Here is a 15,308-nt window from a genome sequence, read left to right as displayed (position 1 = left end):
CTACAACTCATCCTGGCAGCCAGGCTCACCGTATACACCAGGAGTTGAAGAAAGCACTGGGGGTCACGTTGAATGTTTACTGACGGAGAAAAGTTACTCAGAGAAGAGGGAACCCTCCCCCCACTCAACCCTATCACCACCCAGCCTTTAGTACCTTCAGTAAACGTATTCCCTGAAATTTGCCTCTTTTCATCTAACATTTAAATAAAAGGAAATATATTTGGGTCATCAGGATTCTAGTAATTGGGTCTTTTCTGGGGTCAAATGAATTGGTTTTATTGATTTATCAGCTGACAGATGGTGATGAGGATAGCAGGAGAAAGAGGGAGGAAGAAAGTGCACATTCTTGATTTAGGCTAGGCAATACACATACACGATGAAATATTCATCAATATGTGGATGATCTGATATGAATCTAAATGCCTTACAGGCAGATTCTTCAAAATGGCTAAAGCTACGTGTGACAAAACTGCTGTGTGCAGAGATGACCATGTAATTTATCATCTAAACTAGGACACCTTGGAGAGCAAAAGAGGGTCCTATTTATAATTATATTGGGACAGTGGTAAACTAGGAATATCTGAAGCAAATCAGAAGTTTTAGTCACCCTAGTATGTATTCTCCAAAACATATTTCCTTGGTTCTTGGTCCATCTCAGGGAAACAGGAAGCTTTCAAATTTTCTTCAGTATCACTGTGGAATGTGGAGGATTCTACAAGACGTACCTTTGTTCTATCCAGTCAACCACCATTGTCAGTGCACAGCTAGACAACATTTCCCTGGCCCCCTTTACATTTAGGTATATTCAGGAGGCTAAGTTCTAGTCAATGAAATGTGGGCAGAAGTAATGAGTATCATTTGAAAACAACTTACAAGAGAGTCACCAGGCTGTTTTCCCTTCTGGCCTGACTTGCACAGTATGGTGGTTTGAATTCATATGTTGCAGGTAGCAGAGCCACAAGACAGAAGGAGCCTGGGCCGTGATTTGGAGAGCTGTGCATCAATTAGGAAAACCAGTTTGGGATTTTGGGATTTTACATTCGTGAGAAATAAGCTTGTACTATGCCGTTGAGATTTTTAACCTTTACAGCAGGTAAATTAGCATTATCATCACTAGCGTTGTCTTAACTAATAGATTGCATAAACAATAGCCTCAGATGTAGTAAAGACATCTCTTTCTCATTGAACTGTGAGCTTCTCCAAAATAGAAATCCAGGGTAGGTCTTGAAATACAGTGAATACATTCTAAATACTTTTTTGAATTGCATTGAATCAAATCATATTGAATTGGATGGAAATTAAATAAATTATACATAAAATGGTAAGAAACTTCAGAGATGATAAAGCTTTCTTCCAACTGGAGGAAACATGGAGGTTTCAAGGCAAAGGTGGTCTTTGAGCTGACACTTGAAGAATTGGCTTACTTTGGATAGGCAGTGAAGAAAATGATGTTCCAGGAAAAAGATATAGCTTGAGAACATGATACACATAAACAAGAACAGACAGTTCAGTCTGACTAGGATGTAGGACCAGTCAGTGAAAAGCAAATGTCTAAATTTACTTCAGTTCAAACATATTTATTGGCCACCTGTTCTGGCAGGAGCACAAACCCATGAAGAAGTAATTTAAGAAAATAGTGTATATGATGCGGCAGAGGTATATAATAAATGCTATGAGAGCACAGAGAAAAGACCCCCAAAGGATACTACGGTGAGTTTTGAAAAGCAAGTAAATTAACCATACCCCGCAGGGCATTGAAAGCCTCTTTAGGATGCTTGCCCGTTATGGTGTAACCAACAGGGAGCCATTGAAGGGTTATTGTAGTGATCCTTGAATGATGGTCAGTGAGTTTGGACATTGCTTTGTAAGTAGTTGAAAATCATTAAAGAAGTTTGAAAGGACAGTGGGGCGGTAAAAGATGTGAGCAAAGCGTTGTTTTAGGAAGAGTTTTCTTTTTGTTTTTTAAAAATTATTTTATTAGGGTCATGTTGGCTTATAACATTGTGTAAATTTCAGGTGTACATTGCTATATTCCAGTTTCTATATAGACTGTTCACCACCAATAGTCTAGTTTCCTTCTGTTCACCATACGTATGTGTCCTTTTACCCCTTTCACCCTCCCCCTACCCCCTTCCCCTCTGGTAACCAGCAGTCTGTTCTTCTTATCTATGTGTTTGTTTGTTTGTTTATCTTTCACACGGGAGTATTTCTCCAAGGAAGAAGAATCTTCATAATGGTTCAGGTGTAGGGACAGCGGCATGGAGCATGGAGATGAGGAGTCTTGTTATTAGGCAGTTGTAATCGCCCATTTAAGTAATTATTGAGGGCCTCTGTGTAAGACCTATGTCTAGGCAGTATAAATGTATAAGAAAAATGGATTAGAGCTATAGCAGAAGTAGAATTAATGTCTTAATTCCTTGGATATTGGAGGTGGGTGTGTATCAGTTGGAATTAGTTTCACCTGTGATAGAAAAATACCAATTAAGATGGAGGTTTATTTCTCTCTTGTAAATGGAGTCAGTATAGGGATCCCAGGTCCTTCTGACTTGTTACTGGAAAGGAGGCTTTGGCTTCATGGTTCAAGAGGGCTACTTCAGCTCTTGCTATCATGTCCACCTTCCAGCATGCTGAAAGGGGTGAAAAGAGGTATAACATTTCCCTTTAACACTTTTTGGATGTCTTACACCCTAACATCTCATTGGCCAGAACTTAGTCACATGTCCACACCTAGTTACAAGGGAGGTAGGGAAATGTAGTCTATTCTGAGAAGTCATGGTTCTTCCTAAAACAAGGGCTTCTCTTGTTAAGGAAGAAGAGTAAAGTGGCTGTCAGGGGATTTTTAGCACTGTCTTTGCCACAGGGGCAAAAGACAATGGTTGTGATCATGAGGTCCTGGAAAATAGGGATACCCTATCTAGTGGACTGCTGAAAGGTCAGATGGAACTGGAATGAAAAGTCCACGTGAGGAATATAAATTTTGAGTCATCCTCATTGAAATAGTAGCTGAGATGGGTAGAATGGTCAAGTCTTCCAGCTACAACTCTCCAGATAATTCAAGTTCCAAACTTTACTTTCATCTTTGTTTAAATTATGGAACTCCAGTTTGGCTTGTCTGGACATCCCAGATGTGCTCATCATTCATTGGCTCCACCACTGACAAAGTATGTGACAGCACCAGTCATGTAGTGCATGATCAGCAAATACTCAGTGGATCAGAATCTGAAAGAAGGACAAAAAGATGTTGAGCTGAAGAAAATAAATTAATAAAACCACATGGTCTAAGATTTGCCTCTGGCCTTTGGTCCTATCATGGCTTGTTGATTCCAATGGGTCATTTTGTATGCTTCCCCAGCAGCCCGTTGGGTGTTGGGCTTTGTCCCAGCAAACAGCACAGGTTCCCTGCATGAGTTCCCTGAATCCATTGCTTTGCTGCTTCAGGTCTCATGTTCTGTTCCCACAGGTTGCTTGGTGATGGTGCTTTCACTTGGAAACGTCACGAGTGCCCTCAAGCTCCTGAACTCTCCCTCAGTCAGGCAGGGCTATCTTTTTCCTTCCATGATCAGGCTGAGAATCTAGAGCATGGACTGTGGATTGACACTTCTTTAGGATGTGATTTTTTTTTTTTTCCTTAATTTCAACCAGATTCAAGTAAAATTGTTCCATAGTTTCTGGTTTCTTTCTCTGAGCAATTTTCTACTTCTTATTTATTTATTTATTTTATTTTTTGAAAGATTGGCACCTGAGCTAACAACTGTTGCCGATCTTTCTTTTGTTTTCCTCTCCAAATCCCCCCAGTACGTAGTTGTATATTTTAGTTGTGGGTCCTTCTAGTTGTAGAATGTGGGATGCCACCTCAGCATGGCCTGATGAGCAGTGCCATGTCCACACCCAGGATCCGAACCCTGGACTGCCGAAGCAGAGCTTGCAAACTTAACCACTGGGCCACGGGGCCGGCCCCCAATTTTCTACTTTTTATCTTTTGCCAGATTCCCTTTCTGCCTCTGGCTGCACCACCCTAAAATCACCACCAGTGACATCAAATAATGAAAGTAATGGATGTCACTTATTAAGCACAAAGTATTGTCTTATATACATTTGCATATTTAGTCCTTTTGATAGTCCTTCAAGGCAGTTATTTCCAATTTTCAGATAAGGACACTGAGGTGTTTTATGGTTTTTTGTTTTGCTGAGGAAGATTCGCCCTGAGCTAACATCTGCTGTCAATCTTCCTCTTTTTGTATGTGAGCCGCCACCACAGCATGGCCACTGACAGACGAGTGGTGTAGGTCCAGGCTCAGGAACCTAACCTGGGCTGTCAAAGCGCAGTGTGCCTAACTTACCCACTAGGGCACCAGGGGTGGTCCTGTTTTTGTTTTTTAACTGAACATTTAAAAGATGAAATAATTTGCCCAAAGTCACACAAAATTTAGTACTAAATTTGTGATTCAACTCCAGGTTGCTGTATATTTTCCATTATTTCACACTGCCTCTCAAAAGACACTAATGATTCTGCTTGTTTCTTTTCATCTGACTTGGCCTTGCTCACTTCAAGCTTAAGAGAGAGATGAGGAGATTTTAGTCTCATTCAAAGCTACTCGTTGTGATTGAAAGTTTTGTGTGGAATGAGATTAATCCCACAATTGACTAACTCATTGATTTTAGGAATTATCAATAGTTTATCAACTGTAGTTTAGAAATGGATTCATTATATTACTACCCTTTTAGTATTCTTAAATATGACACACATTCTCCTTATCATGGTGATTTATGGGAGGCCAGCTGATCCTGGGCATGGCCTTGATCTTCTGAGGTTTGAAGTTTCATCCGTTTTAAAATGTGAATAGACTCTACTACCAAATTGACTTATAATATTTATGGAAAATACATCTATACCTGGTTCCAAAATGATAAATAATATTAAAAAAATTGAAATACAAAATGTATCCTGACTTTGATGAAATGTTCGTCTCCTGAATTTGTGCCAGAAGAGAATCATTCATTAGAGTTACCAAGCTTCTAGATTAGTTGCCTATATGTCAGAAGTCAAAAATATTTTTAGAGGGATTAGCATTATTCTATCATTATTTATTTGTCTTGAGATTACCCCAATATTTTCCTTTAATAATAATCACTTTATTATTAATAATATAATAATAATAATAATAATAATGGAAATAATCACATTACTATGGCAATGCAAGTTGCTGTAAATTTTTTACAAAGTAACTTAACAAATACGCTTCTGCCTTGTCCTTTGACCCAGATTTTAGCATGCTGTGCTAAAGGAAGATTCTAAAAGAGGAGGAGAAGGGGATGCTGTGCTCTTGAAACAGTTAATTGCAGTATTCAAACAACAAAATGACCAATAGAAAGGGAGTAATTGGGAAATTATGGCATGTTTTTTAAACGCACTATTATGTGCACATTAAAAATAAGAATGGAGGGGCCAGCCTGGTGATGCAGGAGGTAAATTTGTACGTTCCGTTTTGGCAGCCCTGGGTTCACCAGTTCAGATCCCAGGTGCAGACCTGTGCACTGCTTGTCAAGCTGTGCTGTGGCAGGCGTCCCACATATAAAGTAGAGGAAGATGGGCACAGATGTTAGCTCAGGGCCAGTCTTCCTCAGCAAAAAAGAGGAGGATTGGCAGCAGATGTTAGCTCAGGGCTAATCTTCCTCAGAAAAAAAAAAAAAGAATGGAGGTGCCAGCCTGATGGCTTAGTGCTTAAGTTCACATGCTCCACTTCAGCGGCCTGGGATTCACTGGCTCTGATCCTGGGTGTGGACCTAGCACCGCTCACCAAGCCTTGCTGTGGCAGCGTCATACATAGAAGAACTAGAAGGACTTACATGCAACTAAGATATACAACTATGTCCTGGGGCTTTGGGAAGAAAAAAAAATAAGAATGGAGAAAACAACTCAGAAAGTAATGTTTGGTGAATGAAGCAGAAAACAAAATTACAGCTCCGGTCTTCCAATTACTTAGATTAGAGATAGTCTTTTTAATCCCTGTTCTTTTATGTTCTACTATTATTATTTGAGGTACATGGTTCTTAAAATCTAAGGACTGTTTATCCTTAAATTTATTTTAGGGAAAAAGTATAGAGGAGTATGAAGAGTAGGCCTTCCTATAAAACCTGAGAATGGCATTTCTATGTGGAGCTTTACATGTCTTCCTCTCCTAGATTTATTAAACACTGTGCCTAGTGCACCTATTATAATATGATATAATGTAATGTAATGTAATATAATATAATATAATATAATATTGAACTATAGTAGACAAGCAGATTGTCTACCCTTCAGATAGTTAGGGAGACAGGGTTATAGGAAAATACAAATTCAAAGGATGTGAAGAAATTATTGCAACCATGAGAAGACTAAGGAGACATGGCAACTAAATGTAATGTGGGATCCTAGATGGTGTCCTGGAACAGAAAAAGGACATTAGGTTAAAAACATAGGAAATCTGAGGGGCTGGCCCGGTGGTGCAGCAGTTAAGCTTGCACTTTCCACTTCTCGGTGGCCTGGGGTTCGCCTGTTTGGATCCTGGGTGCGGACATGGCACTGCTTGGCAAAAGCCATGCTGTGGTAGGCGTCCCACGTATAAAGTAGAGGAAGATGGGCACGGATGTTAGCTCAGCCTCAGCAAAAAGAGGAGGATTGGCAGTAGTTAGCTCAGGGCTAATCTTCCTCAAAAAGAAGAAACAACAAACATAGGAAATCTGAATCAAGTGTGGACTTTAATTAATAATAGTATATCAATACTGGTTCATTAATTGTGACAAATCTACTAATGGAGGATGTCACTAATAAAGGAGACTCATAAGAACTCTCCATACCATCTTTGTAATTTTTCTATTAATCTAAAACTATTCTAATATAAAAAGTTTATTAATGTCCATATATATGTTCTATCTATAATACATACAGAACATAATATATTCTATATATAACACACACACACACACACACACACACATATATATATACACACACACAGAGAAAGAGAGAGAGAGAAAGTAAATAAAGAAAAAAGAATGACATCAGACTACTATTTTCTCTCCTGTTTCTTTTTTTTCTCCAACCTTAGTGGCTTCTCCTCTCATTCTCATTTTGGATTTTTTCCTCTATTCAACATCAAATATTGAACATCCCTCTATTCCATGTCTCTTTTGGTCTCTCTCTATAAATTTTCACATCTTTCTTGGTGACCTCTTCTAAATTCGTGATTTTAAATATCATTTATATGTCAAAAGATCAAAAACAGAGATCTCATCTTGACCTCTCCTCAGAACTCATTTTATTTCTAACCGCCCGCTTGCCATCTCCCCATAAATGCTCACTAGCCATCTCAGATGGAATCTTGACTTCACTTCCTGCTCTAAAGCTACTCCTCCCCCAGTCTCCCTTGTCATCTCAATAATGGTTAACATCTAGTGCCTCAGACCAAAAAAAAATGGTAGTTATCTTTGATCCATGGTCTTTAACTTCCCTCATCCAATCCATCAGCGTGTCCTATTCACTCTTCCTCTAAAACATACAGGGTCCATCCACTTCTGTTTTCACCAACACTCTCCTAGTTGAAGCCACCATTATCTTTCTCCTGGACTACTACTTATATCGTCAGGCCTTGAACGTTGACCCACTTGAACCTCTCTCCCCATGCATACACTATAGTTCACCCATAATGGCCACTTTTATGTTTCTTAAAAGAACCAAATTCCTTCCTGCCTTCTTAGGGTCAGTCAATCCACCTGAAAATACTATTTCTGTTGATCTTCATAAGGTCAGATTTTTTTTTTGTCATTTGAATCTCAGTTTAAGTATCATAATCTCAGAGGCCATCACTGTCACACAATCTAATGTGTCATTCCAGTCACTCTCTATTATCTCACCCTCTTTAATTATACTGCAGAAGACTTTTCTCTATGTAATATTCTCCTTATGGTTTAATTTAGTTATTTGCTTTTTTTCTGCCTCCACCAATGGAACGTGAGTTCTTGGAAAACAGGACCTTTGTATTGTCAATGTGTAGAACACTGCCTGACAGTTGTAGGAACTCAATAAATGTTTGTTGAATTAGTGAAAGTGACAAATGAGGAATAGACTCTAAAGATCTGAAATTCAGGGAAGTCAGTAATTACAATGGAACTGGAATGATCAGGAGAAGTTTCTGGAAAGGACTTTGAGAATTGAGTAAGACTAGTCAAGAAGAAGTAGATAAAGAGAGAATTGTGGGGGAAAAAAAGGCTAAAGCAAAAGTGTGGAGGGAGTAACCAGTGTGATATACTTGGGGACAGCAGGTAGAACAGAAATTTTGTAAAGATTATGAGAAATGAGATCAGAATGAGTGGTAAATCCAAACTGCAGAGATTCTGGAATACTAGGGTAGGAATCATGTTAGCCATGCTAGGGACTTTCTTCCTGTTGATTTTCAACTCCAGCTGCCTTTGGACTTCTTAGCCGTGATCTCATTCTACGCCTTTTAAGTGAAAGTAATACCGACTGCTTCACCACCAATTATTTTCTTTCTTTATCTTCCAATGCAAATAAAATTTTGATATCACCTTGCTTGGGTCTGGCCCAATGTGTGAGGTGATTCTAGCTTATATCCATCTTCTGTGTTTGGAACAGTCACTCTGTCACCCAGTTAGCCAGTGCAATCCTTGGTGATCTGAGTGTTCTGTCAGGTTTTTATGGTAAGTGGGGGTGACAGAAGGTGCAGGGAGAGACATGAGTTTCAAACTTGCCCCACAACTTTAGAAAAAGTAAAGAATGCAGAGATGTAAATACTCTCAGTTATGGCATTTCCCTCCTCCCATTCCCCATATACTTTTAAGATTTTTTTTTTTTTCCTTTTTCTCCCCAAAGCCCCCCGGTACATAGTTGTGTATTCTTCATTGTGGGTTCTTCTAGTTGTGGCATGTGGGACGCTGCCTCAGCGTGGTCTGATGAGCAGTGCCATGTCCGCGCCCAGGATTCGAACCAACGAAACACTGGGCCGCCTGCAGCGGAGTGCGTGAACTTAACCACTCGGCCACGGGGCCAGCCCCGCCCCCTATACTTTTAAATGAAACACATGAGCCAAATAAGAGTTTGCTGTGGCTTTGATTTCCCCAGGCGGAGTGTCAGCTCCTGGTGTTCTTCCATCTGTCAAGTGAGTGTGGACCTGTCAACCACCTTGAAAATGCTTTTGTCCACATTCCCACTGACCACAGATACAGGCATCACACCAACAAGTCTTTGGAAATAGACTAAAATCTCCCAAAGACTGTTCGAGCTGGACCGCAAGTTTATATAATATATGACTACAGCATTTTTCATCCATCCATGTAACTTTCACTGGGCACCTCTTATGTACCAAGCTTTGCATAAATAATGGGATTTCAAAAGAAGACACATTCCCTGACCTCAAGAACGTTACGGTTTAGTGTGAAAGAACGACATGGAAGCAGAGAAGTGTGGGGCACTGTCTAAATGCTAAGATGTAGGATAACACATAATATCAAGGGGGCACAGAGGAAGGAGAGACCTACCCGGTGACATAATTCAAGCACTTGGGGAAGAGTATTACCCCGGCAGGTCCAGTGGGTGCCATGCAGTGCACTGGGGTGGTCATTTAGGTTTCCTCTGGTGATCCATGCTCTTCTCAAAGTTCCTGCTTCCCATGGCGAGGGCACAATTGGCCATTAAAGGGAAATCAGTGATGTCCTGGGGATATGACACTTTGCATCCTGCATCCAATGTAAACAGGACTTTCTTCACCTGCCAACACCCAGTGTTCTCCTGATCTAATAGCCTCAGTCCCTCCTTCCTTGAGTTACGTCCTCAGGCAGAGAAAAGCAGTTTCTCAGGGAAATAACTGTTCAGATCTCCTATTATCACATTAAAACCAAGTACCCCAGCAGCACGTGTGCTCTAACCACCACTCCTCTGTATTTGGCTCCATCTTTGCTGGTCATAAACCACCTGGCATGGGTATAATTGTACTGACCCAGGGCTTAGAAGCGCATTTTTGCAATGTGCACACTTACAGTTGGGTGCATTTTGACTGACAGAGTTTTATTAAGCAATCTCCCTTCTCCTCCTGGATCCCTTTGAGGCTCCTCTGGCCCCTCTGCTCCATTCCCTTCCCCACCACACCAGGGTGCACTCAGTCGTTCTTCTTGATTTTCGTTTTCCACCAGGTCAAGACAGCACTATAATTTCCACATGGAAGTGTTTCACAATTGGGCTTTCTCTGAATCTAAGTTACTTAAGCTACTTAACTCTGTCTTGCAGCTAATGATAGGGATCGAAATATATGTATAAATAGAGTGTAAAAGTTAACCTCAAAATGACATGAAAGAATTAGCATGTGAAATATAATTTATTTATCTATGGAAACAGGTGAGATTCCCAAGAGTCGACATGCTTTACAGACTTGTGGGAGGGATAAAAGGGCTTCCAGGAATCAGTCAGGTCCCTTATGGCTGGTTTGAAAAACTCAGCATGGGGTTGTGCGCAGTGTTTATATGAGGCACCTCCAGCTTTGGTGGTTTAGCCCAATGGAAATGGGGTGGGGAGGGGGCCATATTGAATTTTATGTAGACTTTGGTAACCAATTTCCGGAAGTCTGGAAAAGATTTAGTGTTCCCCTTGCTTTCTCTGGTGCTTATTGATCAGACACCATTTACATGTAATTGGAAACTCATATGTTTACAAAATCTTTTTGATTTTTTCTTTAAAGTAGCTCATTTCTAAAAATTTGAGTAGGAAGCAGAACTAGATGACAAAAATCCTTTCCAGCTCTAAGACAGGAATCAGCAGAGTGCTCCCTGCCACAGGCCGAATCCATCCCTGTCTGTGTTTGTAAATACAACTGTGTTGGCACACAGCCACACCCATTCATTTATATATCGCCTATGGCTGCGTTTGTGCTACAGTGGCAGAGTTGAGTAGCTGGGACAAAGACCTTATGGTCTTCAAGACCTAGAATATTTACTCTCTGGCCATTTACAGCAAAAGTTTGCTGACTCTTGTTCTAAGACACCATACATTTTTAAGTGGCATCCCTTCTCTGTGCCTCAGTTTCCTTGTATGTCCAAGAAGAGATTGGAGCAATGTGTGTCTCTTTCTAAATCCTGAGATTCTGACTTTTCTTTTGAAACTCACAAGTTCTTAACCTTCCACAATGAAAAAAAGAAAATAAAATTGAAATATGTTTTCTTTATTATCAAGAGAGGGGCCCTTGCTATGTATATCTCCTCATCTGGCATCAATGACAGCTTTTATTGTCAACACAATTTTTTTGATTAGACACCTGGATTTTCCCCGGGGGCTGATTGCATGTTGAGTAAAGAATCCTGATCCACTGGCAAAGGGAAGCAGAGAACACTGGAAGCTAAGGCTGCTTTCTGTTCACTTGTTTGCTCTGAGGAATTCTCCATTGGCTCTCCGCTCACTGGAAACCAGATGTAAACAACAGATGACTATTGAGGATCTGGCTGGGAGGCGATAAATGGAAATCCAGTACTTCTCTTAGTGCTCTATCGCAAAAAAGCTGCTGGTAGAACAGCAGTCCCCCCTTATCCACAGTTTCACTTTCCATGGTTTCACTTACCCACGGTCAACCGCAGTCTGAAAATAGTAAATGGAAAATTTCATAAATAAACAATTCATAAGTTTTAAGTTGCATGCCATTTTGAGTAGCATGATGAAATCTCACACCCTCTGGCCCTGTCCCCTCCAGGACACGAATCATCCTTTTGTCCAGCGGATCCACACTGTAAAAGCTACCTGTCTGTTAGTCACTTAGTAGCCCTCTCAGTTATCAGATCAACTGTCTCCGTATCGTGGTGCTTCTGTTTAAGTAATGCTTATTTTACTTTATAATGGCTCAGACACAAGAGTAGTGATGCTGGCAATTTGGATATGCCAAAAGGAAGTCGTAAAGTGCTTCCTTTAAGTGAAAAGATGAAAGTTCTCGAATTAAGAATAAAATCGTGTGCTGAGGTTGCTAAGAACGAATCTTCTAGCCGTGAAACTCTGAAGAAGGAAAAAGAAATTTGTGCTAGTTTTGCTGTCGCACCTCAAATATGTATGTATGGGAAAAAACATAGAGTATATAGGGTTTGGTATGATCCATGGTTTCAGGCATCCACTGGGGGTCTTGGAACTATCCTCTATGGATTAGGGGTACTACTGTACTGAAGAACTTTAAATGAGGTGCCTTTTAACTGTGCTGTCCTGTCGTTCCAAATTGTGAAACAATATGAGGCCAGTCTGGGCATGCAAGGGCATTCAAAAACATATTACAAATAATGCCTTCATTTTCTTCAACTCTAGCCTGCAGGTAGCATATTTTGTAATTGATAGACATCAAGTGGGCCCTGCTCAGGCTGATCGATATTTGTAGGGTGAATTTGGATCCTTCACAATGCATGTCACAGAAAGCTAACAGAAACTCCACAGTTCTATCATTATAACAGACCTTATTCAGATGGTCTCCTTGTCTTGCCGGCTGCTAAAATCTTACATAACGCCGTTTCTGAATGGATAGGATAGCTGAGGAAGCAGTGACAGGAGATGAAGAGAGAGCAAAGTGTTTTGCAACTGTCTAGGTGGAACCGAGGCTTTCGTGAGACTTTTCTCAATTGCAGCACTCTTAATTATCCAGGGACTTCTTCGTCTTCTACCTTTTAAAAGACATTTCTTAAATTGATGCCTTGGTCAGACTGGATAGGCCTTTCTTATGGGGTGTGTGTGTGTGTGTGTGTGTGTGTACGCACTCAAGCATATGAGAGAAAGAGGAGAGAGAAAGAACGTGAATTTATCTAAAAGTCTGGAAACTTTGTCATTTCATTCAGGATTGTATTAGAATTAGCTTTCCCTTTTTGCCAACTTAAGAGCAAGCATCTTTGCTTTCTCATTTTTCCTCACTGCTTTATTCTTTGGTGGAAATGATAATTTCTTAAGGATATGGTCAAATATAAGGAAAAGTAGAAAAAAGCAGGAAAAAGTAGAAAAAATATTTGAATACGTAGTGGGGCAGCAAATGAACTCGACCCTACAAATCAGATATATAGGGAAAGATGTATCTTTTATCCAACGGATAAAACATTATCCTCTGATTAGTGTCCAACATGACATTTCACCCTATTTCATTCAGCACACATAAATAGTGCTACAAATAGTCCTTTTAGGTTGGTGATTTTCAAGAGGGGTGTCACTGTTCCTGGGGGAGTGTTTTGGAAATGAGTGAGGGCAAGTTGAGATTGTTTTAATGAAAGAGGTGGCGATTAGCGCCAACTGAGGGTGGGCAGAGACTATTCTCTGCAATTTGTTAGTTCCAAACAGTGACTAGTTGCCCCATGTCCCAGCAGACATTCAAGTGGATGAAAAACTGTTTAATTTATCTGAGCCTACAAACCCCATTTTGCAAAGTCTCTCTTACGTAGTTTTGGTATAGCCTGTTCTTCAGCAATGCAAATACTGTGTAAATCAAGGGAAAGTGTACTTGATTTTGTTCCGAACTTTGCCAAGAGTTGTTCCCTATCTGGGGAACATCACACTGCTAGAGCAATACCACTTGTGGATTCTGAAATCTCCAGTGCGACACAACTGTATCATTTGTACCTGTTGCCATCAAATATCCAACTTCTTCATTCTATCTTCTAGTGCATCATACCCAAGTATTTACAAATTGAAATATATATTTTATTATGCATTATGTTCTTTGCATTTCTCCTTTACATTACAGTTAAAGCATCACATTGATTATATTGATCGTTTTTTTGAAATTATGTGTGTAAATTAGCAGTCAACAAACCTTTTCAGTCAAGAGCCATATAGGAAATGTTTTAGGCTTTGTGGGCCAAATGGTCTCTTTTGCAACTCTCCAACTCTGCCACTGTAGTGAGAAAGCAGCCATAGACAATATGTAAGGGAGCATGGCTGTGTTCCACTAAAACTATTTATGAACACTGAAATTTGCGTTTAATATCATTTTTGCATGTCACAAGAAATTATTCTTTGATTTTTTTCAACTATGGAAAAATGTAAAACCATTCTTAGGTCGTGGGTGGTACAAAAACAGTCTGTGGGCCATCCTTGGCTAGCAGATGATAATTTGCCTAATTCTAGTGCATCATGCTTAAGCATTTATGTATTGAAATATATATTATTGTAAATTACGTTTCCTTTGTTTCTCCTTTATATTATAGCTAAGGCACTATGTTGATTTTTTTTTAAATGAATGTGTATAAATACTATAAACAAAAGTTCTTGTAAAACAACTTGGTAAAAAAAAATTTAATGTAAAAGAAAAATTTTTGAGTGCTATGTAGATCCTTACTTGGAATAGTGAAATGTGTGCAAGAGTGTGGCCTTCCCAACAAGTGGCTCTGAGAATAAAGAGAGGCTATATTTATGGTTTAAATTGTTCAACGTCAGGGAAAAATCCTGATTGGATAAAATCGTGTGAATTTTGATAGAACTCAGAGGTTCTTGTCTTTGATAAAGAACATTAATTCTTATCTCTGATGCAAAGCTGTTAGGTGATGTCCTAGTTCATTGCTTTTGGGCTTTCAGAAATGTGTCTCTTTTCCAGGCTTGGAACATGCTGCATGTCCAGCAGAGCTAGTAGGAAGTTTAGTGAAATATCAGAATTGTTTCCTTCTTTTTCAGTAGGATGTACTGTCTATGAATTTTATTTAATTATCATCAAGGTGAACATTACAAAGTATTTGTTTCAAAAAAGAGCCACTGGGTCTGAGTGCATGAGGTGACATCTCATCTCACAGATCTCTAAGCCTGTGGGATTCGCATCTTGCTCCTATGACAACCCTTCAATGAGTTGGGAAGGACGATGAAGGTGGATCCTGCAATGTCAAGGCCCAGAAGGAGAATCAGAGTCATTCTGAACTCTAGACAAGTGTCTTTTGTCCACCTGCTTGGTGAACTTTGCAACCATATAACTCTTGATCTGGTTTTTCGACTTGGTCAGGCCTAAAGGTCTCCTGGCTGACTTCAGATCTCCTTGTCTTTGCCTGTTGCTACAAATACCTGGAGTCTATGTTGACTGTTCCACCTGGTTCTGTGGCTAGATAGAACCTCTCCATCCTCTACTTTGAGGTCACTTCTCCCTTGCCTGCTGCCCCAGGACAGATGCACTGGCTTTCAACTCAGCTGCCTTCAGGATCTTCCTCAAGGGCTGTGGGAACATCTGGCCTTTATCCATGCCCCCTGGGAAGTCAGAGTACTGGGAAATCCAGTGTGCTTTGATGTAACCATGCCCTAGGTTAGCGCTGGGCAACTTGAAAAGGGA

General features: G+C 40.1%; 1 protein-coding gene across 3 annotated transcripts in view; it reads left to right on the top strand.

The window, feature by feature from the left end:
• CA10 (carbonic anhydrase 10) overlaps positions 1–15,308 on the top strand; it is a 469,786-nt gene that overhangs the window by 64,899 nt on the left and 389,579 nt on the right. The gene's annotated exons all lie outside the window — the stretch shown is intronic.

Source organism: Equus caballus, chromosome 11 (assembly GCF_041296265.1).
Source record: "Equus caballus isolate H_3958 breed thoroughbred chromosome 11, TB-T2T, whole genome shotgun sequence".
Classification (NCBI taxonomy): domain Eukaryota; kingdom Metazoa; phylum Chordata; class Mammalia; order Perissodactyla; family Equidae; genus Equus; species Equus caballus.
This window is presented reverse-complemented; position numbering and strand designations above follow the sequence as displayed.